This window comes from Pteropus medius, unplaced genomic scaffold, assembly GCF_902729225.1.
Source record: "Pteropus medius unplaced genomic scaffold, Ma_sr-lr_union100, whole genome shotgun sequence".
NCBI lineage: Eukaryota > Metazoa > Chordata > Mammalia > Chiroptera > Pteropodidae > Pteropus > Pteropus medius.
This window is the reverse complement of record NW_024355205.1, coordinates 14,416,111-14,439,793: the sequence shown is the minus strand read 5'-3', so window position 1 is coordinate 14,439,793 and position 23,683 is coordinate 14,416,111. Positions and strand designations below refer to the sequence as shown.

Sequence of the window (23,683 nt, the reverse complement as noted above, 5' to 3'; positions counted from 1 at the left end):
TAATAGAATGGCTGCCACAGCTCCAGACATCATATCTTCATATACGGCAACCAAAGGCAGGTAGCAGGGAGTAGGTTGCCAGGGTGGCAAGAGAGCTCTATCTCATACAACATATTTTCTTCTGGGAAAAAAATCTTTTCTAGAATCTCTTTCCCCCAACCCTTCTCCCCACCAGACCTTCCCTTACAACTCATTGGCCAGAACTAGGTAACATTGGCAACACTTAGCTGCAAAGGAGGCTGGAAAAGCAAACATCTGCCTTTTTTCAGCCTCTGTAGTGGTAGATTGGTCTATGAGTTAGGATTAAGTTTGACTACATAAAGCAAAAAAAAAAAAAAAAAAATGACATTGGCTTAAACGAAAGAAAAACTATTTGTAACACAAAAGAAGTTGGGTTGGGGGTAGTAGGCAATCTGTGGTTGGTATTTCCAGGTCCATGAAGTTGTTTGGGGTCCAGGCTTTTTCCAGATCCTTGCTCCCACATCCTCAGTGTGTGCCCCCTGTCCTAGGAGTCCAAGAGGAGCTCTGGCCATCAGCTATGGACTTCCTAGAAGTCCCACAGTGCATTTCTGTTTATATTTCATTGGCAAGAACTTAGTCATATTTTTAGTTGCCAAGGAGGCTGGGAAATGAAGCCTTTATTCAGGGAAGCCATGTGCTAGAATAGAAATCAGGATTTTGTTGCTGTGGAAGAAGATTATGTCTTATGTGGGGTGTCCCAGAAGCAGGCCCTGAGATGATTGTATGCAAGCAGTTTAAGAAGGAAACTCTCCCAGGAGAAACCAGTAAGAACATAGAAGGTGGGTAGCAAGCAAGGATCTCAGACAGAGTTACAAGAAAGGTATCTTCGCCAGATCTGAAGGGGACCTTTGGAATGTAAATTGCGCCCTAGATTTGTCCACATCCCCAGCAGGGGATCTGTGCTCCCATACTTCTCTGTCAGTCATTGGCTAAGGGTCCCCCTGGGTCACAAAGCCCAGGATCTTCAGACTCTCTCTATGTGGGTACAAAGAGGCAGTACCTCAAAGACAGCCCTCCTGAAAAGAGTGACAGGTACCTCAGGTTGGAAGCAAAAACATGCCAAGTGGTAGGGGCAGAATTCACGAAAGGGATCCTAGGGATCCAGGCAGAACCCCAGCGGAGTTGCTGCAGGGAAAGTAGACAGTGGCAGGCAAGTAGCAATCTCCTTCACAGGCTAGAAAGGGGAGGGGCGGGAATGGCTGACAGCAGCATTAGTACTAGGAGGCGGTGAAAATCCTGGAAGTTATAAACAGGAGGAAAGACAGACACAGAAAAGACCAGGGGAACAAGTGCTGTGTGAGCACGGAGAACCCTTCCAAGGTCAGTTGTTTTTAACAACTATAATAACTAAAATTGGGACAGCGATATTGATCAGGAACACCCATTAAAAAATTTTTAAATTATAGCATTCCTTTTATAAACAGATTTTCTGGTCCACAGGAGAATCTTTCCTTTGCTGAGAATTGTCTGTTTATGGCTCGTCCATTTATCTGTGGGGTGGTTGGATTCCTAACTGATTTGTAAAAATTCTTTAAATACCAGGGAAATCAGGCTTTGGTTTGTCATGAGTATCACTAATATATTTTTTCCCAGATTATATCCAGTGTTTGTGGGCGTGGACTGTACCACCTTGCCAGATACATGTGCATGAGTGATATTGTTAACTGCACACCCTATTCTCCAAAGGCCTGTTTTCTTGGATCACGTGTACCACCTCCCACCCCAGTCTTTCCTCTTTGGGGTCATCCAAAGACTTCTCCTTATGGTAGGAAGGAAGGTCATAGCAGAGTCTGGCCACCAAGCAGAAGTAGATGTGTCCCACCAACTGTGTCCCATGTGTTACATTTCGTAGTTCCTTAGTCATTGTGCAGGTTATCGTGAGCAATTTTATATAACGGGTTTTGTTTGAGAAACAATGGTATAAAAAAACCATAATGAATTTTAATCATATAAAAAGATATTCCGTGTAGAGGATAAGAGAGTAAACTGATACAACTTCTATGTTGGGCTAATTGCAGTGTCTGTCAAAACTAACAATGCCCACACCTTCTGACCTGGCAACTGTACCTCTAGGGTTTACAATAATGATAAATTCATACATGTACATGAAGAAATATATATATGGGAATGTTTATCTCTTCGTGTAGATTGTACACTCTTCAAATGCCTACCTCATTTTCCACTCTCTGTCCCTAGAACAGTGCCTGGCACACTATAGGCACCAATACATATTTGGGGGGAAAGAATGAAGAGTAAAAGGCTGGAAGAAACGCTAAGTTCCATGGCCGAATAGTTATGTTACCTCCATCTTGTGGGATATTGTGCAGCCATTAAGAAGGAGGGAGATCCGGCTTGTGGACACCTAATCCTCTCTCAGGTACAATGCTTTTGATGGATGGCAAGGTGTAGCAGAGGGCAAATTGTTTGTTTAACAATTGCTACAGTTTGTTTAAAAAGAAGCAAATACACATAAGCCTACATATGTAAATAGGAAAATATGCAAAGATGTCTCTGAAAATGTTTATAAGCTATTAGTAATAATGGGATGGGAGATGGGTATGAGAAAAACTTTTTACCATGTACTCTTTGGTGGCAGTTGATTTTTTTGTAATGTGTGTTATCCATTCTAAATAACTAAATAAATGAAATGCTCTATGAATGCACTTCAAATCAGTTTCTTCGGTGGAGGAAGATCCACCATTTCCACAGGGACTTTACAGTTCTATCATTCAGCATAGACAGGGCAAGCCTACCCTCAGGCTTATTTGCCATTAGTTCAGGCTTGTCTTCCTTCCTCTGAGCTTCATTTTTCCACGTTCTTCTTTTGCCTCAGGCCCAGTCACGTCCCCCCCACCCCCACCCAGCCCTGCATTAGACTGTCCAGGAAAGCAGTTGATGAGCTAATTTATACTGTGGTGTCAATGACTGCCATGGCTAACTGTATTGCTTCTCTCAGAAGTATTATCATTTTAATAGGGACAAAGTCTTGAGCGTAGAGACCTGGGTTCTGATTTAACAGCTTTCAGGCATTGGCAACTGCTCATGTGCTAAGCAGAGGCATTCAGGAGCCCCAAGCATCCACACCTGCCCCATCCCATCCCTTTGAGTAATAAGAGGCCAGAGAGCTCAGTGGGAGGGTTTTGAAAGGCGTTAACTATATATTTCCCTCCTCCAGGAAGAAGGAGCTGGGATGTGTCTTCCCTGGAAATGGCCACAGAGGCTTGCTGCTTGTTAGAGGCCAGAAAGGACTGGTCATGAGGGGACTGGCCTGCGGTGTGTGGAGAAAGACATGGTGACTCTGCCGTCATGGCTATCCCCAGCTTTCCTGGCTCATGGAGAGCGTGGTTGAGGACTCAGGAGCCAGTTTCATGAGCTGTAGGACCATGTTCCCTAGCCAAGCCCTGAGGCTACACCAAGAACAGGTGAGGTCCCATTGCCGAGCCTTTGAGAGGAACCCTGTGGTCCCAGAAACGGTTGGTGCCATCTTGCCCCGCTAGGAGAGTGGGCCTCGGGATGATGGCAGAGATGAGGCATGGAAAGAAAGCACTTCCTTGTGGGTCTTACTGACCTGCCGGCTCGCAAACTACCTGAAGCTTGCTCTATCTAGATTTCGGTTATAAGAACCAATAAGACAACTTTCTTGTTTAAGCCAACTTAAGCATAATTTTGTTATATCAGTTGAAAAATTCCTAACGGATTTCTGAGGCAGGTACTACTGGCAGGAACCAAAGAGATATAAGGCTGTCTCATGGCGGGGTCTGCCTGTGCCCAAACTGGGAAAACCTCAGACGTCTCTACCTTGAGAAGACCACATTGGCAGATTCCACCAACTTTGGGCTGAACCAGCTGGTGAAGGGGCGCCCTCCGCCAACAACTCCCAACCATTGCTACAGAACCGAGCCAACCACAGGGTCCAGGCCAGGCCATGAGTCCATATGAGAAGTGACTGCTCTCAGGCTGGATAGCTGTCAGCTGTACTCTCGGGATCTTTAAAAAAAGCAGGGTCAAAGGGAGGAGGAGTGCAAAAAAGACCCTGTGAGAAGAGTAGGAATTTCTAAGATAGACTGGGACGTGGGCCATAGCTCAGAGTCAGATCCAGGGGAGATGACAGCGTCATGGGAGTGGATCTTGCAAAACGCCTGGGTACCCCTTATTGACGAGTTTAAGTCTCTCCCACCATCGCCCCGTGGACACACACCTTTGCCTCTGGTCTCACGAGTACAAGCACTCCTGTGGGGGATTGGAAAACAAGGTCGATGTCAGTTATTAGAAGAGGTGAAAACATCTGCTATTTTTATGTGAGATCACAGGATGAAATACGACAACTCTTTCTCAGTACTGATCTTATAGACTTTCTCTGGAAGGATAAACTGCTACCAGTGGTTGGCTCTGGGGAGGAAGCTGGAGCTGGGAGGAGCTCACTCTAACTGTAAGTCTTTGGTTCTTTTTTTTTATTATCATTTGCAGGTAGCACAGAGACTCAGAGCCTGGACTTAGAGCCAGGCTGCTTGGTTCAAAGTACAGCTCCACTAGTGTGAGCCAAGGCAAATTACACACACAAACACCCACACTCAAGACCCAGCGCTTGGAGCTTTCAGCACCATGCCTACGCCCCACCAGATTCTCAACTGCAAGGCAAAGGCTGAAGGGCCAAGGACCCTAGAATGTAGGTCCGGGCAGCGGTGGGACCACTAATGACAGCTTTCTGAGTCTGTGAGGTTAAAGAGAGAGCAATTCTAGCTTGAGATCAGTGAGAATGAATTCTTTGTGGTGCAGAACTGGAGACAAGGGTCTTTATAAAAGAGACGTGATGAGAAACAGTGGTTGCATTTATTCCTGTTACCAAGGAGAGATTTCACACAACAGTTTAGGTGTATAGACTGAGAGGGATGTTTTTGAAAGCCTCAAAAATAAAGTAAATAAGGTAACCAGCACCATCCAATGAAACTTTCCGTTGAAAACGTTCTATATCTGCACAATCTGATATGGTAGCCACTAGCTGCATGTGGCTGCTGAGTGCTTGGGATGTGGTTAGTGCAGCTGAAGAACTGAAAATTTCATTTTATTGAATTTTAATTGATTTAAATATACATAGTCACTTGTGACTAGTGATCACCATATTAGACAGCATAGTATAGACAACTGATTTTTCACGACAGCAATGATTTGGAAATGTCCTCATGAGGAAAAGGAAAGTAATATTTTGGGGAGCTATGTTTCAGACAGGATGCCAGATGCTTTCTGTAACAGAATCGTCTCATCAAATCTCCACAATTTAGAGGTGTAAGTGACTTGCCCAGAGCTGTATCATGAGCGAGGGACAGGGAAGGGAGCCACACACAGGTCTGGCTCACCCCTTCTCCAAGCGCTGTCTCCTGCGTTCTACAACCAGAGACTCCAGGTGGACTAGAGGGGTCAGATCACAGCAGCAAAGCTGACTGAGGGCTGGAAAATCTGGCTTTGTGATTCGGGGAGTTGCGGTTATTTTATTTCAAGAGGAGAATGCTGAAGGAGCCACTTAATCTTTAGTACTAAGTTAAAAGATCATTTTTTAGAGGAGAGTGGCAGGCTGTCTCTGTCACCACTAGAGAAAGCTCTGTTTTATTCTGGTTAACACGGGGGACATGGAAAAATGTAGTAAAGCCTTGGTTCTGACATGAGGACATTTCTCTCCACATCCCAATGAGCCTGGATGGACCTCAGGACGCACGAGGCTGACTCTGGTCCAGAAGGAACTCAGCTGCCTGGGCTCTGGGACACTGGATGAGTAGCATTTCGGCTGGCCAGAAACTGGTGGCTTCTAAGAGAAAAGGCTATGTTGGAATTATTTGGGGATCTCAACTCTGGTTAGCAGAAGTACAACGTGTGAACAGCCTGTTTGCTCGTCTATCCTTGATGCAGTTACTGCTAAGTTTGAGCAGATGAATAGAACTGTTACGCAATTCTCCGCTCCACTTACCTGTGGGCAATTGTTTTAAAATTCACCATGTGTTCACATTTAAAACTAGAAGTAATTTAGATTGTGTAGCTTTGAGGAAAAAGTTCTTCTAGAAAGATTTGACAAGCCCATTTTGAAACATAATTGCCAACAGATGGTCTTTTAAATATAATGAAATGAACATGGTCAGTATTACATGTAATGGATTTTGTAGTTTTCCAAAGGGAGCCCTCGAAGTTGGCATGTCGTGCTGGTTAGGAACACAACATCTTTATAGGTCAATTATACATTTTCTGGTGAATTTGGCATGGCATTTTGTCTTTCCATCAATCACTCAAGATATTAGATTTGCCGTTCCAAGAACGAATTACTCTTCTACTTGGCAACCTATAAACTGAGACGTAAAATAAATTACACATTGGGACTCTTAATTTGCCAAGGGAAGGATGTTTAAGTAAAGCTTGAAATTGTAAAGTTTATTCTTTCCTGTTGAAGATGTTATAAAAATTAGAGCGTAATAAAGGATTTTAAAGTCGTTTTTTTTTTCTGGCAATAATACTTAGGATTTTATGTTCTTCAAAGAAAAATCCCTAATAGGTATTAATAGTCCCTAATAGATGTTAAGATTTATATACCATGAAGTTCCTGCAAAGATTGATCTGTGGAACACCGTTTATAATACTAGTGTACACCAGTCAAATGCATAGACTGTATGGTCAAGGCAAACCAAAACCAGTTCCACACACCACAGAGAAGGCATCTGCTCACATGTGGCAGCTAGATAACAGGACAATGTGTTAGAAAACCCACATTTTATTTTTTTTCCCTCTTCACCATTTTTTCCACAGAGTACATAACACAACATGTGTCTAATAGAACAAAGTACTGATAAGTAAATCTCCTGACTCATAGATACATGACACAATCACCTGGACAGTATACATACAGAGGTTGATTGAGCTCCTAGAATGTAGTGATGGAGTGAGTGGATCTTCACATTGGAAGGTTATTCAAGAAAAGCTGTTATCCGTGGTGGGCTTAGAAGAGTTGGCAAGTTGTGAGAACATCAAGGAGAAGACTCCCAGTCAGGAGGGGTGGCCTCAGTGAACAAATTATAGGGAGGATCAAACATGGGACAGCAGTGAGGCTGACTGGAATGGTGCCAGCGGCTACCTGAGGTAAAGCCAAAAGGCGGAAGACCTCGAAGCCCAGAAATGGGCATTTGTTTTTAGCGGTTCCTCAAAATCCCTGCACACCTAGGCTGAAGAGAGTTTACAGTGCACGAGGTGAGCTGGATTATAAGACCATCATTTTGCAGAAACATGCTAGTGCAAAAATGGTTTTCACTGGTAAAGAATGGAATTATGACTAGGCTTGAGGTTAAGGAGGTAGTATTGCTGGCTAAAATGAAATTCTATCTTTTGATTCTTGAAGGACCAATAAGTACAGCGCAGTGCACAGGGCTGAGTCAGGAGGAATGAGGTCTAGTCCCAGCTCAACCACCCAAACTGGCTTTAGCCTCTTCCGTGTAAAATTCTGGGTGTGGGATGAATGAGATGGTATAAGAGAGAGCTGCCAGCTAGGGATGCTGTGGTCATTTGCTCCTTTGGCTGCGCCTCCCCAGTGCAGAGATACTTGCTGTGTTGTCTTTTTTTTTTTTAGACTAATCTCAGTGACACCTTTTCACTTTCTACAAGAAGCCCTGTGCCCTCTTCCCAGCATGCAGGTATCACACATGGCCTTATTACCAGATATTTCAGGTTTTTAAAAACTCAAACCACAAAAAAGATCAATAGTTTAGTTGATATGCCTATTATCTGAATCAAATGAAACAATTGAATATATGAAATTCGATTAATGAGATAACTCATATTTTAAATGGTGAATAAAACTGATGTAGCAGTCAGGATAGACTAAGATATGCTGCAATAATAATCAATGCCTAAATCTCAGGGTTTAAAATACCAGTGATTCATTTGTTGCTCTCACTACAAGTGCATCATGGGTCTCCAGGGAGTAGGCTCATAGAACAGCCTCTTCGGGAGCATTGCTCCTTGCCTTGGCTGAGGAGAAAAGGGAGCAGGAGGTATTGTGCTCAGGCACTTGAAGTTCCTGCCAGAAGTGACATGCTACTTCTGCTTACCTTTTATTGGCCAAACAAAGCATGCCACATGGTCATGCCTAACTTCTTCAGGGAGTGGGAAGGTACAATATTGTTATGTTCCCCTACAGGCGGAGAGCTGGAAATATTTGGAACAGCACAAATGCCTACCATAGCAGTCATTGCCAGGCGAGGCCCAACCTTGTCATGAGTCTTTTTACATATTGCATTTATTTGCTGCAGTTGCCAAAATGAAGTGCCACAGACTAGATGGGTTAAACAGCAGAAATTTATTGTATCAAAATTCTGGAGGCTAGAAATCTGAGATTAAGGTGTTGGCAGGGTTGGTTATTTTTCAGTCATCTCCTTGGCTTGCAGATGGCCCCCTTCTCCCTGTGTCCTCACGTGGTCTTCCCTCTGTGCATCTGTGTGTCCTAATTTCCTCTTATAGGGACACCAGTCACTGGATAGGACCTACCCTAATGACTTCATTTTACCTTATCACTCCTGAAAGGCCCTATCCCCAAATACAGTCAGAAGTTTAGGATTTCAACGTATGCATTTAGGATTTCAACATATGCATTTGGAAGGACACAATTCAGCCCATAACAGATATCATGTTAAAACTGGGGCCTATCTCCCTAATTGGGGCTATTACAATGGGAGGAATATACAGCACTTTTTGATACATCTCATCCCTATACTTGGTGCCAAAACTCTCAACAAGATCCATTTCTGCAAATTAGTTATTTCTTGGTATGACCTTCAAGACATATAAAGAGATGCTGTGATTAGAATAATAAAAAATATTTAAGAAATTTAAATTTAATTGCAGGCCTGTAGAGGGTTTTCTTAATTCATCTCATATCCTATACTCTCTCAGAACATATTAGTGCAGAATTCAGAAGACCGATTGAACTTTTTACTGGTTTCAATAATTCTCTTGTGATATGTGTTAAAAAACCGTAGACTGGTTGGTTACTTTTATTGACTATTTCCCTGCTATTGGACATTGATCTGTGCTCGTGGTTCTCAAACTTGAACATATATCAGAATCCCAGCGGGTCTGAGATGGGCCTGAGGTTTTGCATTTCTAACAAGTTCCCAGGTGATGCTGGTGCTGCTGGTCCAGCTCCAGGGACTGGACTTCGGGTGACACTAGTTCAGGAAGTGGCAGTTGGGATGATGGAACACCATCTTATGCTTCCTCGTCTGGGTGCCTGTGTGTGGGTCGCCAAAAGACAACCAGGTTAATTCAGGTATACCCACTGACACCTTAGAGGCATAGGTAGACAGCAAACTAGAAAGAATTATAAATCATCCAACTAGGACTAGCTGTTTTGTATTTCTTAACCACGACATAAACCATATAAGATTACCCGCTCTGCACAAGGCCTCCTCTTGGCCTACTGTTCAGTCAGTTTGTTTTTGTTTTTGTTTTAGAACAGAGGGTACAGTGGAATATTCTTTTGGACAGTTATGCCAATTCCACCAAAGTCTTGAGAAAAAGAGACTACTCAATCCTTTCTGCATTTCCATTTCATAAACAAGAAGTCCCAGGGTCTCATGTAAACTGTGACCACTTCTGCTTTGAGAGTCACAGAGCTCCTTGCCCAGACGCAGCACTGCACCCCGTACTCATTCTCTTCTCGACGTCCTCGCCTGCCTGCACACTCGTCCTCGGCTGCACACTCAGGCCCTGCCATTAGGACTGGTGGTTTCTTAGTTCCCCAAGAAGCAGAGACAGCTGGAGAGATGACGAGTGTATGTGCCCAGAGGAGGGAGCTGAGGCAGACACTGCTGTCTGCCTTCCCAGCACCAGTTCTCCTTTTCTTCCTTACTAACTGGCTCCTAGTGTTGTTCAGGGTGGCGATGTGTCCACGATGTATCCACTAAATACTGTGCCGATGCCCTTGTAGCTGGGGGTGGCTGTGTGACCTGTTGCTGGCCAATGACATCTGAGGAGTTTCTGTGTGGGGCATGCAGGAATGGCTTTTAAAAGGGGTCTGGCTCAGCTGAGGTGCTCTTATCACCCCTCCCTTCACCCCTCCCTTCACCCCTTCCTTTTTTTTCTTCCTGGAATGCAGACTTGCTAGGCTTGGACGTGCAGCAGCTACTTCGCTACAACAAAAGCTATGCACCGAGAAACTTGGAGCAGGAAGAAGGAAGGAGCCTGCCTCCTTCATGACTTTCTGAGCAGCTGCTGGCCTCCAGACTTCTCTCAGACGAGACAATGAGCCTGTTACTTCGGTTACTCATGAGGGCTCTGCCTCAGGCAGCATGGGGTCTGGAAAGAAAGAGAGGTGATTGGGGGAGGACATGAGCATGTTCTCTACCACGAGTGATGGTGAGAGCAAGCATCAACCAACACTTCTTGAGCACTTGCTCTACATAAGGCACGATGCCAAGCCCTGGACGGCTCATTTTACACATGAGGAATCTGAGTGGTGGAGCTGGCATTCTGGCCTGGGTCTGTCTACCCTCCCTATCGCTCATCGTGACTCTCAACGCCCCCCAACCCCCATCTCTGGTCCTAAAGCCTCTCTGCCTTCCATGTGTGGAGTTGGGTCCCCAACTTCATGGCCCTGGCTTCGAAGGCTTGTATCTCTCAGTTACGGACTGAATGTTTGTGTCTCCTTCAAATTCATATGTTGAAACCCTAACCCTCAATGTGATGGTATTTGCGGGTGGGATGTTTGGGAGGTAATTGGGTTTGGGTGAGGTCATGAGGGTGGGGCTCCATGATGGAATAATGTCCTTAGAAGAAGAAGAACCCAGAGTGCATCCTCTCTCCACCATGTGAGGGCACACTGAGAAGGCTGCCATCTGCAAGCCAGAAGGAGAATTCTCACCAGGAACAGACTCTGCTGACACCTTGATCCTGTCCTTCTAGCCTCCAGACTGTGAGAAATAAATGTCTGTTGTTTAAGCCACCCAATTTATGGTATTTTGCTATAGCAGCCTGAGCTAAGACATCATCCTGAGGCTGGGTCCCCTCCCCACCAGCTTCCCTCACCCCTTCTCTGGCAGATGCAGCCACTACTCCAGGGCTGTGCTGGAAGTGGCCCCACCCTGTGAGCCGCTCCTCTCCTCCCCGCTCCATACTCTCCTCCCCGGTCCCTGTGGTGCAGTGGTCACTCTCGCAGAGGACAGTGCTCATGAGCCCTCTTCCCAACATTCTCCTCCTTTGCCTTCCTCGTCAGAATGAGAATAGGCACAGGGCCTCCTCTTCTCAGAGTTTCACTTATCAGAGTTGCAAACACATTGGCCCTTCGCATTGTATCCTCCTTTTGTTTGATGTCAGTTTCTAGAACACCTAAAATGCTCTTATGTAAATGTACCACAGGGAAATAATATCAGGAATAAATTACATGGAAAAATATGTACCATGTTTACAAATTATAAAACCTTGGATTTGAAAGGAATCTGGAGCATCATCCAGCTTCACCCCTTCCCCTGAGGACGGCAGATTCGGGAAGTGGGCTGGGGTGGGGAGGATGTCAGAGGACTTTCGAGGGTGCCAGCCAGGAGCCAAGCATTCTCTATAGAAAGAATAAATTATGTTTCCCACTTTCCAAGTGTATCAAGACACAGTTGTGATTCTATAATAAGGATTCCTTTAAAAGTATTACTGAATTTGGAGGTTTGACAATGACGAATTTGAGAGAGAGAGAGAAAGAGAGAGAGAGAGAGCGTGCTTGCATGTGTGTGCGTGTGTGTATGTGTAGAGGGTTTTCATACCCCAGGAGTCATGAGCTCCTCCTCAGGCAGACCTGCCATGTGCTGCTCATTCTCCTGAGAAAGCTCCTGGGGAACCTCCGTCTTTACCTTGAGTTCAGTTCTGCCTCTGGGTAACATCGGCTGGTGCCCTGATCCACTTTCGTGCAACTGGGAATAAGCCCCTCCATCATTTAGGAATCAGCAGTCAGGTATCCTGGTACCTCTTAGGCTGCTGTCACCTCAACCTAGAGTGACAGGTTGTCCTGGTTTGTCTGGGATTATCCTAGTTTTAAAACAAAGTTCTTTGTTTGGTAACCCCTCTCAGTCCTGGGCAAATAAGGAATGTTTTTCAGGCTAAGCAATGCATTTCCTAAAATGTTTGCAATAGAGTGCGGTATCTACATCTCCTTCCAGCCTGGTCTTCCTCTCTGTCACACACTCCAGTTTGTCAGTGTCACTCTTCAAATGCAGCACCTGAAACCAAGGGAGAAAGTCAATGTTGAGTTTAGTGGACCCGTAGTTCAGTGCGTCAGTTTTAAAGCAACTGTATCACATGCGATTGGCTTATAATTGCATGTGTGGTCAGAAAAAAACCACAGGGCTTTTTTCTGTTAAGTCAGGTTTCCCCACTTCCACCCTAGATTTAGCAGTTGGCCTTTTTGATCTCATGGCAATTTTTTTTTTTAAACAATTTATTCTAGCTGAATTTTTGGCCTGGGCCCAGTCATTATTCCTGCTCAGATGATGTGAATTATGAGGCTATGAACCATCTTATTGGTGGTCTCACCTGTGTGCGTAGCTTCTGAACGTTTGGTAAACACGACTTCTATGCCTTCATCCAAATTGTTTGATTAAAATGTTCTAGGAAGAGCAGTGGGGCACACGGCTGGAGACACACATTTAGCTTAACATCAAGCTGTCAGTCAATCAATAATCCATAGTTTTCTTGTTCAGTCATCTAGGAATAGACCCATATGTGTTTTGGCCCTCAAGGGCAACCCCAGAAGCTTTGAGCACATGCTTGTGAAAATTCAAGGTCCCTCAAGTCTTTTCCAGAAAGGCTAGGGCGTCATGGAGTCAACCCTACTCTGAATGAACACAGGTAGTTGGGGTGTTGACCTTATGATTATGTGGGTGGTTAACTTTCAGCAAAGGCCTAATCTTTAATTGACTCCCTTTTGCCACTCATACATCTCTGAGTCAGCTCCTCTCACCAGCAGTCATTTAGCAAACTCCTGGGGAGTCCAGATCGATTGCTTAGTGTTTCGAGATTTTATTCTGTCATGTAAAAAATGGTACAGAAATTGGTATTCTGTCACAAAGAAATTAGTACAGTGAATACAGTTACTTTTAAATATAACCTTTTAGAACTTGTTTTAACTTTTTTGTTCTTCTGCACGTTACTGTAACTGCAATTAAGATGGAGTTTATACGTACAGGGAAATGCCCAGGTCTTAAATGTAGAGTTCCATGAGTTTGGACAAATGTATGGATCTGTGTAACCAGCATCCCAGTCAAGACACAGATCACGTCTGTCACCCCAGAAATGTCCCTTTCCTTACCCTTCGCATGACCTAAGGCTCTAACACTCTATGCAATTATAATTGGGTTGGAATATCTTATAAAAATAAAATAAGGCAGATATACATGATTTGAAAATACCTAACAGCTTAAAATTTTCCGTTCCTCTCCATGGGACAGGTAACCAAATGTTTACTGCATTGTTTCCCACAATTCTCATTGCATAATTTTCTTCAAATAGTTCAGTATGTCATACCAATTAAAGCATTTATTGTGTGTTGTAACTTGTAGTATTTAAAAAATATGTGTATAAAATTGAACGTAAACATGGACAATCTGCCTGGACATGAGTGTCATTAAGTATACAAGGACCAATGTCATGGTCATCCTCCGGCAAAATTAACCCATGAGGCTTGCAGCCAGCAGATATGCACACAGGTGTAGGAGTGGGCGGTGGCTGGCCTCCACTGCAGGTTTGTGTAGGCTGCTGTTTGTGGAGATCTGCTTTTGTAAGCATATCACTGCTGTGGCTGACATACCTGCTGATGTGAAATGTGAGTGATTAGTGCATCCTGGCTTTAAAAATAATGAGGGCTTCTCTTGCTGCAGGAGATGAACTAGACTGGCCCATTCATTATAAGTGGACAGAAGACAACTCTGTAATTCAACTTGGTGAAGCGTGTTCAACATTTATTATAATAGCAACCTTAAGAAAACTCTGAGAAGTTCTTTAAGTCTGATAGCAAATTATGCTTTAACTATTCTGTCTTAGGTTCAGCTTTGGTGTTTTTGCCCAACTGTGGTTAGGCACTACTCAGATCACTGGGTAGTAATTGAAGACATGTTAGCAGTAACAACGATAACCCCTGACATCATGATAACAACAGCAACATTCACTGACTGCTCACTGTGCAGCATGCTGTGCTGAGGAGCTGATGGAGATCATCTTAATTAATCACTGCAGCAGCACCATTACAGATGAAGTAATTGGAGTCAGACAGCTTAAGTAACTTGCCTATTAGGGTTATACTGTGTTAAAAGCGGAATTTGTACCAGGTGTACCCATCAGTGTCGAACTTAATTTGGGCATTTGGAGGTGATTGGAATAAAGGTGTGGGCAGGATGTAGGGAAACCATAATGGCTGCTAACAGTGGGGGTCGTTGTGTCCCTAGGCTGATGGGACAGAGGAGGAACTGGGGGACAGTGAGGCTATGGGGAGAGGGCTTTTTTCAGGGGCTGTGGTCTGTGGTTGATAGTCGCAGCCAGTCATGGGGACATCCACGGATCCTGGGAGAATAGGTGCTCAGACCCTTATAACACTTGCCTGCCTCCAATCTCTCAGCATGTCCACTGATAAACCCAACGGAGCCCTCTTGACGTAGTTGGTTACATGTATTGACATGTATTGAAAATTTCTTCTCTCTGTGGCTTGTTTTTTTCACTTCATGTATATTGACCTTTTTCTACATACGTTTTACAGTTAAATGTAATCCAATCAATCTTTTCTTTCATGGTTTGGCCTTTTACATCTTAGGAAATTCCTTTCTCACTCCAAAATCATAACATAGCCTCCCATTTTCTTATAAAGGTGTTAAGATGTTTTCCAGATTAGATCTTTATCCATAATTTTATATATGAATGTGAAAAAGTGATTTTTTGCCCCAAATCGATAGCCTCATTTATTGATCTGAATTATAATTTTGCCATAAATGGAGTTTTCATATGTGTGTTCCTTGGTCTATTTGTCTGTCTGGGTTTGTTATTTTATAAATACCTGGCATTCGTTATTTTAGTGTTTCCAGCTTCATAGTAAGTTACATTATTCAGAAATATGAGTCCCCTTCTCTTCCCCCATCTTCCTCCTTCTTGCTCAATTTTTTTTTTTTTTTTGGCTGTACTTTTTCTTTCATTTCTTGCCATTAATTTTAAGATAAACTTGACTGGTTCCATGAAAAAAAAATCTATTGGGGTTTTGATAGGAACTGCATTGAATTTATTGATTAATTTGGAGAGAATTGGCTTATTTAAAATACTAAGTTTTATAACTTGTGACTCTGGTAAATATATATGTTCACTTGTTTAAGTGTCTTTTCATATCCTTTGTTATGTTTGATAAGTTTCTCTGGATCTTGTACTGCTTTTAAAGGATTTTTTCTTAGGTACCTGGTGGTTTGGTTTGGTTTTCTATTAAGATTAGAATCTTCTTTTCTATTACATTTGTATTAGTTGATTCTGACTTAAATACTTTTTTTTTTTTTTTTTTTTTTCTATTGATCTTGTATTTAGCAACCTGTTAAACTGCTATATTAGTTATAATAGTTTTTAAGGATCTCAGATTTTCTGTGCTATGGTAGGCATTATCCAAAAAAAGTCCCCAAGATTTTCACCTTCTGGTGTACAATAAGTCCTCAAATAATGTCGTTTCATTCAACATCATTTCATTATAACATCAAGAAAAAAACCCAAAACATTGATTTCCAACTGGGGCTGCTGTCTGTGTGGAGTATGCATGTTCTCCCCATGTCTGTTAATTGTCCCAGTCTGAGTGAGTGTGGGTGTGGGTGTGAGTGTGCCCTGCAATGGAAGGGTTCCCATCTGGAGTTGGTTTCTGCCTTACCAGGATAGTCTCTGGGCACCCGAAACCCTGAATTGGAAAATAATGGTCTGACTTGTTTTTAATCAATCATTCTTAAATGTATGTATAGCTCACATTTATTTCAATGCTTAATATTTTAAGTGTTTTAAGTCTTTATGGAGAAGTTTGGTGATATTTTTTGTGGTCAGAAATAGGCCATAGGAAATTAACTCTTGTTTGTATCAATTAGCCTATAGAAAATTGGCTTTGTTATAATACATCTTTTGGCTTAAAATTGCAATTTCCAAGAACCTACTGAGGACGTTAAGTGAGGACTTTCTATACACACCTCATATAATCAATCTCCTCTCCTGAGTCTGGGCAGCACCTGTGAATATGATGGAATAGTCACCCCTTGATTAGGTTATTTTATATGGCAAAAGTGATGGGATAGACACTCCTATTATTATCTTATACTGTATAAAACTCAGTCTTAGCCCTGGTGGCTTTGAATAAGTACCCTGTCACAGTGTTGGTCAAGTGGCAAGTGACTGCAGGTAGCTTCCGAGAGTTGAGAGCAGCCCCCAGGTGACAGCCATCAAAGAAAAGGAAACCTCAGTCCTACAACCACAAGTTGCTGAACTCTGACAACAACCAGATGAGCCTGGAAGAAGACCCTGACCTCTCCAGCTGAGATCAGAAGCAAGGCCCCACCTTGATTTCTGCCTTGTGAGACTCTGAGCAGAGAACAGAATTCTGACCTACGGAACTGTGAGATATTAAATGTGTGCTGTTTGAAGCTGCTAAGTTTGTGGTAATTTGTTATCCTGCAATAGAAAACAAATTCATATGTAAACAGTTATGTCATTTGCAATTAATTAACAAGATTGTTCCTTCCTTTCCAACCCTCATTCATTTTATATTCACCTCTGGTCTTATTGTGCTGGCTAAAACCTTGGGTTAGACAGAAGAGATGAGACTGAAAATCCTTGAATTTTTCTTGATTATGAGGAAGTTCTTGTAATGTTTCATCGGTAAGGAGCCAGGATCCCCTGGAGGATAGCCGATTCTATGTCTTGGCCCGAGAAAACCTTAGGATCGATCTGGAACAAAACAACAATGATTTCCGGGGCTTCAGAAGCCATGCTGAAAGGATACAGGAGTTGACTGTGAGAGGTTCCTGCCTGTCTTTGGCGGCACAAGTATCACAAAGAAAATGGTCATTATAGTTAATTAAATTTGTAAAAAGTTATTTGTAAAAGAGAAAATATAAAGTTAATACAATACTAGAAGAGTGAATGCCATGATATACGTTTAATTTTGTGTTGATCGTGATAAGTAGGAGAAGAGCAATACACGTGGGTCTTTTATGTCTTCTCTTGGGCTACCTCTACTTAAAAACACTGAGTATGGATACACACTTGTTTCTGACTGTGTAAGGAGGAGAAGCGAAAAACACTACCAGGTTTGGCTCTGGCACTGAAGGTGTGGGCTATGTCGGTGGGAGGGTGAGCTCCACTGCAAGGCAGTGGGGCACTTGGGAGCCTCACAGGCACTGTGGTTGTGCCCTCTGGCCACACCACCTTCCGCTTTGCTCTTCCAACCAAAAGGCGATGGTGTTGTCCCGCTGCTGGGTAAACGCACCTCTCCCTTTTTGTTCCTCTGCCGTTTTGGTGACCAAGTCTCTGTGTTAATTCCCCAAGTCTTACATACCCCAGTGGGTCTGGTTTCCTGACTGGACACTGAATAACACTGCCTGGCTCTTCTTTTGGTCTGGGATATTTGTTTTATACTTGGAAGTTATTAAATAGGTAGTACTGCATTTTGTATAACCTTAAGAAGGCATAAGAAGTATAGTAATAATTAGGAAATGAATTGGGTTGATATTTTAGAATAGTTTTAAGGATTTTGTAGTTATGTTTAAAGTATTCAAAAATCAGTTACGTGAAAATTTTAATTGTAGCTTAAATAATTTCAGGTAATTTAAGTGTACGATCTTTGTTTGAATGGATAGGAAAATTTGATTTTCAGTGTTTTGTGTATTAAACTGGTAGGTTTAATACATTGAGCATTAAACAAAATACAAATAACAGTGAGTGTCCTTTTTGTGGGGGGTTCCTTAAATATAAAGAATGTAATCATCTTTTTTATGTGCATGTGTTAGAGATATTTGTGAGTATTAAATGAGTTATGGTCTGAAAAGCAGGATGCAAACTTTATCTTTAAACAAATACTCAGCTTTTATTGTCTTTTTCTTTCTGGATGGTAAAGAGCTGTTTGGTCCTTTCTGGGTATGAGGGCAACTTTCTCTAGAGCTGAGAGGCACATGTCTGTTCTTTCCTTGGAGTAAAGATTAGACTATTGTGTTTGGTGACCACCACTTGCCCTTGAGGACAGTTGGGGCTTACCACTGACAGTGTGATTGAAAAATTTCTTAATGGGTCAACCACAGATATTGCAAGGGAAGAGAGGAGACCAAGTCTTTAGCTCAGCAGAGAAAGGGGATAATGGCTGGAAGACAAGAGAGGCCATGAACATCAGGAGAAACCAAGTACTCTGGAGCTGGCAGAATAATCCTTGAATGGAGGCCCTGGCCTGGAGGCAGTCCCAAGTAGGTCAAGTCCATCCCACGAACTGTGATGGATTACAGTCCTGAACAGGTATCGTCCAGGATTTACATTATGGGGATTTCTCATTCTTCTTTCAGCTACTCTGCCCAAAGGACCATGGCTACTGAAATGGAAGTCTTGGCACTATTCACACCAGTTATCATATCCATATAATATTTGGCAGATCAAGTTTATCCTTAACTATTCTTTTCAAACAAACTTTTTTTTGTGTGCCAGCTCCACAAAAGTTGAGAAGAAAAGCCATCTCGAATAAAGAAATTAAGCCAGAAAAGGAGGTGCATATTTTTAGAAATAAGGAGGCAAAGTATGTATCAACTATGCAAAGAGCTCTGTGAAGAGTGAGGAATGTACTCCAGCTATACTTGGTTGATCTTCATTTCCCAGACAATGAATCAGAGGGATAGCATGCGAAAAGCAAGCAGAAATTTTCTGTCTATTTGAATAAAGATTTAGGTGGCATTTGACTAGACTTCTGGGACAGAAAGAGGATTTCTAACAGTTACAAAAAATTGGAAGCTCAGTTATATTGACCACACTGCTTAATATTTGCTGCTTAATATTTGCCTAATGTTTAAACTGTTCAGTTAAAATAACTGAGTCCTATTTAGCACTGTGAGTCTATGATGATTTTCTTTCTTTTCGAAGGATGGAGATACATGAATTCAAATAATCAAAATACTATGACATTCTAGGGAATAAGATATGAGTAAACTTTCACTGTATTTAGGATAGAAATTTGCATGCTGATTATACCCTGTGCCGGAATGGTGGGAGTGAACCCAAATATTCCATTTATAAAGGATGGGAGAGCATACTCCAGTTATTCATGCATCAAGCATGTATTGAGTGCCTATGAGGTACCTGTGCCAGGCGTTAGGAAATAACACTGTGAGCAAAACAGATGTTGGCCTTGCCCTTATGGCGATCACAGCTTAAGCAGAGGAGGAAGACATTAATCAAACAATCAGGCACATGACTGAATAATAGCATATTGTGACAAATTCTTGAAGGAAAGATATTGATACTGGGAGAGGTAACCTAGTCTGGGACAAGAGGTTTATTGAGGAACAGACCTCTAATCTGAGATCTGAAATACGAGTGTGAGACAAGGCAAAGGGATAGGGAGGGGAGAGAGTTTCTGGCAGAGGAAACAGTGTGTACGGAGAGTTCCTGATGGAGGAATGGCCTGTACCCTCTGTGGTGGGAAAGTGCCCTCATGGAATGCTTGAGATGCTTACAGAAGGCCAGTATGCAGGAGCAGGAAGTAGAAGATAATGGTGGAGAGTTGGCCAACACTAGATACTGAGTCCTGAAGACCCTATTACGATTTGGTTTCTGCATTAAGATTGACATGAGGTCTGAATTTTTAAGCAGAGGCGGGACGTGACCAGACTGTCTGGGAGGGGTCATGCTGGCTGCCCTGCTATGAACATACGGGAACAGGCACTAGTGGATGCTGGCAGCTCAGTGAGCAGGATGTTACCATAACACTTGGTTCTCAGTATTGGTTTCTCTCCCTCCCTCCCCCCATGCTGGTTGCCCACCAGCATGAAAGACATCAGGTTACATGATATCTGTAGCAATGGCCTTTCTTAGCAACCCAGTACCCTGGGCCTATGGTAGAGCTTTGTGGGGCTTCCAAGTTTTCAAAAGCACCCCAGGAGTGCTAAATGTTGTTGTGATTACTGACTCAGGGGGCATTAGGTCTCCTAAATCAAAGCTGCCGTGTCCTGCTATACCCCACATGCTTTTTGCTGGTGTTTGGTTTGGGTTCTCTCCAACTCTAACTCCACTTTGCCTGGGAACATGACCCTACAAAGCTTGAGGGGTATGGCTTTGGTCCATACCTTGAGCAATCTTAATATTTTGTGAAATTCACTTCTATTTCCCTCTTCACTGACCTGCAGGGAACTTTTACTTATAACATTTGGGGACTAATTACGAATTTTGAGGCAATGCCCATGTAAACTGATATGCCATCTTTCAAACCTTAATAGGGAGAAATGAAATTATTTTTCTCTGGTGAAATTATTAGTGGAACTGTTACTTTTTTGTAGTGTTAATTTTTCATAAAAAATAATAAATGGTACCAACAAAATAATATAGTAACAACCTTCTGGAAATTAAAGCTAGTTTTATGGACTCTGAATAAGACTTAGGACTATATGTATCACATATCTTAGAATCAGAAATCAAAACAGTTTATTTGGGGACAGATTGTATTTTAAAAGTACTTCATTCTTCTCTAATTAGAGAGAGATTCTTATTCTATCTAAAGATATCAAATCCACTCTCTTCTATTTTGGAGCCTACAGAAGCCTGCTAGGAATAGGACTTATAAAGCAATAATTATGTCAGAGAGGCTGTGGTCTAAGGCCATTTTTCCTGGCTATCAGCAAGGTCTCCAGGGCCAGAGGGAGTACACAGCTCTTCTTAAAATTGAAGGTATTTATGCAGACAGGAAACAAACAACTTATAGTCGCATTATTCATAATAGCTAAAATGTGGAAGCAACAAAAATGTCCATCAACAAATGAATAGATAAGCAAAATGTGGTCTATAATTATGGCCATCAGAAACAAGGTTTCAATTTTTCATTCATTTAATAGTGTTCATGGAGGGACTATTATATGCCGGCCCTGTTCTGGACAAACATAGTTAGAACTGAGCACTCCAACACACACAAACAACCAGATCCCTAGAAAGAGCCATCCTATGGAGTGCGAGAGCTTTTTAAAGATTGTACTCCTGTTGTAGGTATCTTATTTCCCAAAGTCAGGAACATTTAAATGCCAAGGGCAGGCATTTGGCTAAAAAAGAATATTTACAAAACCGAAAGAGTATTGCACCCCCTGATATTTTTACAAGAATGAATCAGAGCAAAGTAGCCAGAGCTAAAAAAAATGCATTTGATGAAGACTCTGTACTTCAAAGTCTGAACAAGTGCAGAGTGAAACCAAGAATTCTCTTCTATTAGGATATTCTTCCTAGAACACATGAGAAAGGGGCTGCTATGATATGAATTGGTGAGGCTGGCACTGGACTTGGTGGATTCCTGAGGACACAAGAGTGTAGACACAGAATTCCAGAATTAGCAGACACCAAAGAAGAGACCTAGACCCTAATAATAGGCCAAACACATAGTAGGCCATTAAACCTCTAAGTGAATCAGAAAGAAGCAGTAAAGGCAAACTGTGTCTGTCCTAAAATTTGTTAAGCATTCATAATGCATAAAAATCAATGGGTTTGTTATTCATTCATTGATTCTTTCACTCAGTCAAACACGAACTGAGTGCCTGATAATTTGGGTGACTAGTGAGGCCACTCAGAGTTCTTCATGTTGGTAAAAAATGTAGATACAAGACCCTCTGCACTAATACCCCACATATCCCTGTGGGCTCTGGCTGCTTCCCTATTTGTTATGACACTTTTGGCTTAGGATGAACAAAGTTCAGTGAAATTCATTATGCGTGTTTGTGTGTTTCCTTAGAGCTTACATTTGGCAGTTCTCAAGGGAGGACTTTGGTTGAACCCAGTGAACTAGGGGGAAAAATCACAAAAGTCTGGGGTTTGTTGACCAGAAAAATTCCCTGTGGTCTGACAAATTACCATTTCCCACACAGCCCTCATGACAGAATTGAAAATCTCACTTTCGATTGGCTCAGCTGCTTCTTCTGGATGTTTCTTCCATGTATCTAAAAATATGCTTCTGTAATGATTTTTCCAGATTAAAATATAAACTCTTGACTTCTTCCCGTGAAGGACTCTTGTTCTCTCCATTCTTCCAAAGTAATTAGATCATAATTTTTAGTTAAATCAAAAATTAACATTATTGTAGGTATTTTTTCCCAGCTAAGGCATGCAGCATGCACTGTTTTCTTTGTTATACAACTTTTTTCCTCCCCTGGAGTTCAAAATTATCTTATGTTTTGATTTATACCTATTCTTAATGCTACTTCACCGCTTTGCCAGAACAATTGATTTTCTCTTAACAGTTCAAACGTGTCAGGTAATCTATTGATTTTCTTAAACACAGCCCCTCTGGAGCCCACTGGCTTCCTGCTCTGATATGTCATCCACCCCTCCTTTGTTGGGTTCCTGTTTCTTGAGTTTTCTGTCTCTTTTTTCTCCTGGTTTACTCCCTCATTTTGGTGGAATATAGTGTCCAATAGCTTCCTAACAAAGCATGCTTGGATTGGATTGAATTTTTTCCCCTTATTGTTTAAAACTGAGAACTCATTTTAGTTCTATGAGTAGTCTGTTCTTTTTTCATCGGTGCAATTATGTTCTATTACCTCTGAACACTTAATTATGGTTTTCCTGAAAGTTTATTCTGCTGTCTGTGCTCTTTATTTCCTCTGAATTTCTATGTTTGATAAGGATTCCCAATAATCATTGTAAGTCTTTTCTTTGATGATCTCAGTTTTCCTAGAGAGGAGACTTCCAGCCTTCTGTCTCAGGTGTCTAAGCTGGGCCACCAGGATTCTCAGATGCAATGGTGAAAAGTTGCTGTTGGATCTCTGCATTCATTCAGCATGCTGACTTACCTGTAATCTCCTTCTCCAGTATGTTTTCTGTTGGATGGGGGAGATGCCTGGCTAGTGGGATAGAGAAGCAACCTAGGAATCCCCTGCATTTAATATAGTCTTTTAACCAACACTGCACCTCCTGAGAGGTTCCTGGTACGTCCAATCCCATGTATTCCAGGGGCTCTATGGGGACAATCTGTTAGCCTCCTTCCTCCTCTCTGCAACCCATGCCTAGTCTCTAAGTCATCCATCACCGCTTTCCGGTTTCCAACATTTTGTTTATATGTCTCTCTCTCCATTCTTGTCACATTTTCTTTTATCTTTGCCCTTGAGGATTTTGTTGCCTTTAACATCTTTATATTATAATGAGGTTTCAAGGGGGAATGGAAGCAAAAGAGGGTGTTCAATCCACTGTGGTTCCCCATCTATCTTCAGTGGGAAAAAAAAAGTACTTAAAAGAGATTCTGTGCAAATTCCACGTAGTTTGAGAATGTTGCCGAATCCTCAAATCTCCAGGCCTAGTTCAAAAGCCTCACTGGGCTGGTGTCTGCCAGGGAAAAGGTGAGCAAGTACTGTTTGTTAGCCACTTGAATGAATGAATCAGTTGTTCATAGGGCTGTTGACTCCTCTGGAAGCTAAAGGATTCT

The 23,683-nt window shown here is 42.3% G+C and overlaps 1 long non-coding RNA gene across 3 annotated transcripts; it reads left to right on the top strand.

The window, feature by feature from the left end:
• Positions 1-831: 831 nt before the first annotated feature.
• Positions 832-10,975, top strand: LOC120598715 (uncharacterized). Of its 3 annotated transcripts, none has more exons than XR_005651724.1 (3): positions 832-1,341; positions 3,197-4,450; positions 10,148-10,975. It is a non-coding gene; the product is annotated as an uncharacterized LOC120598715 (long non-coding RNA). The 3 variants fall into 3 exon arrangements; XR_005651722.1 differs by having other exon boundaries at positions 832-2,398; XR_005651723.1 differs by lacking the exon at positions 10,148-10,975 and having other exon boundaries at positions 832-2,398; positions 3,197-6,494.
• The last annotated feature ends 12,708 nt before the right edge of the window (positions 10,976-23,683 follow it).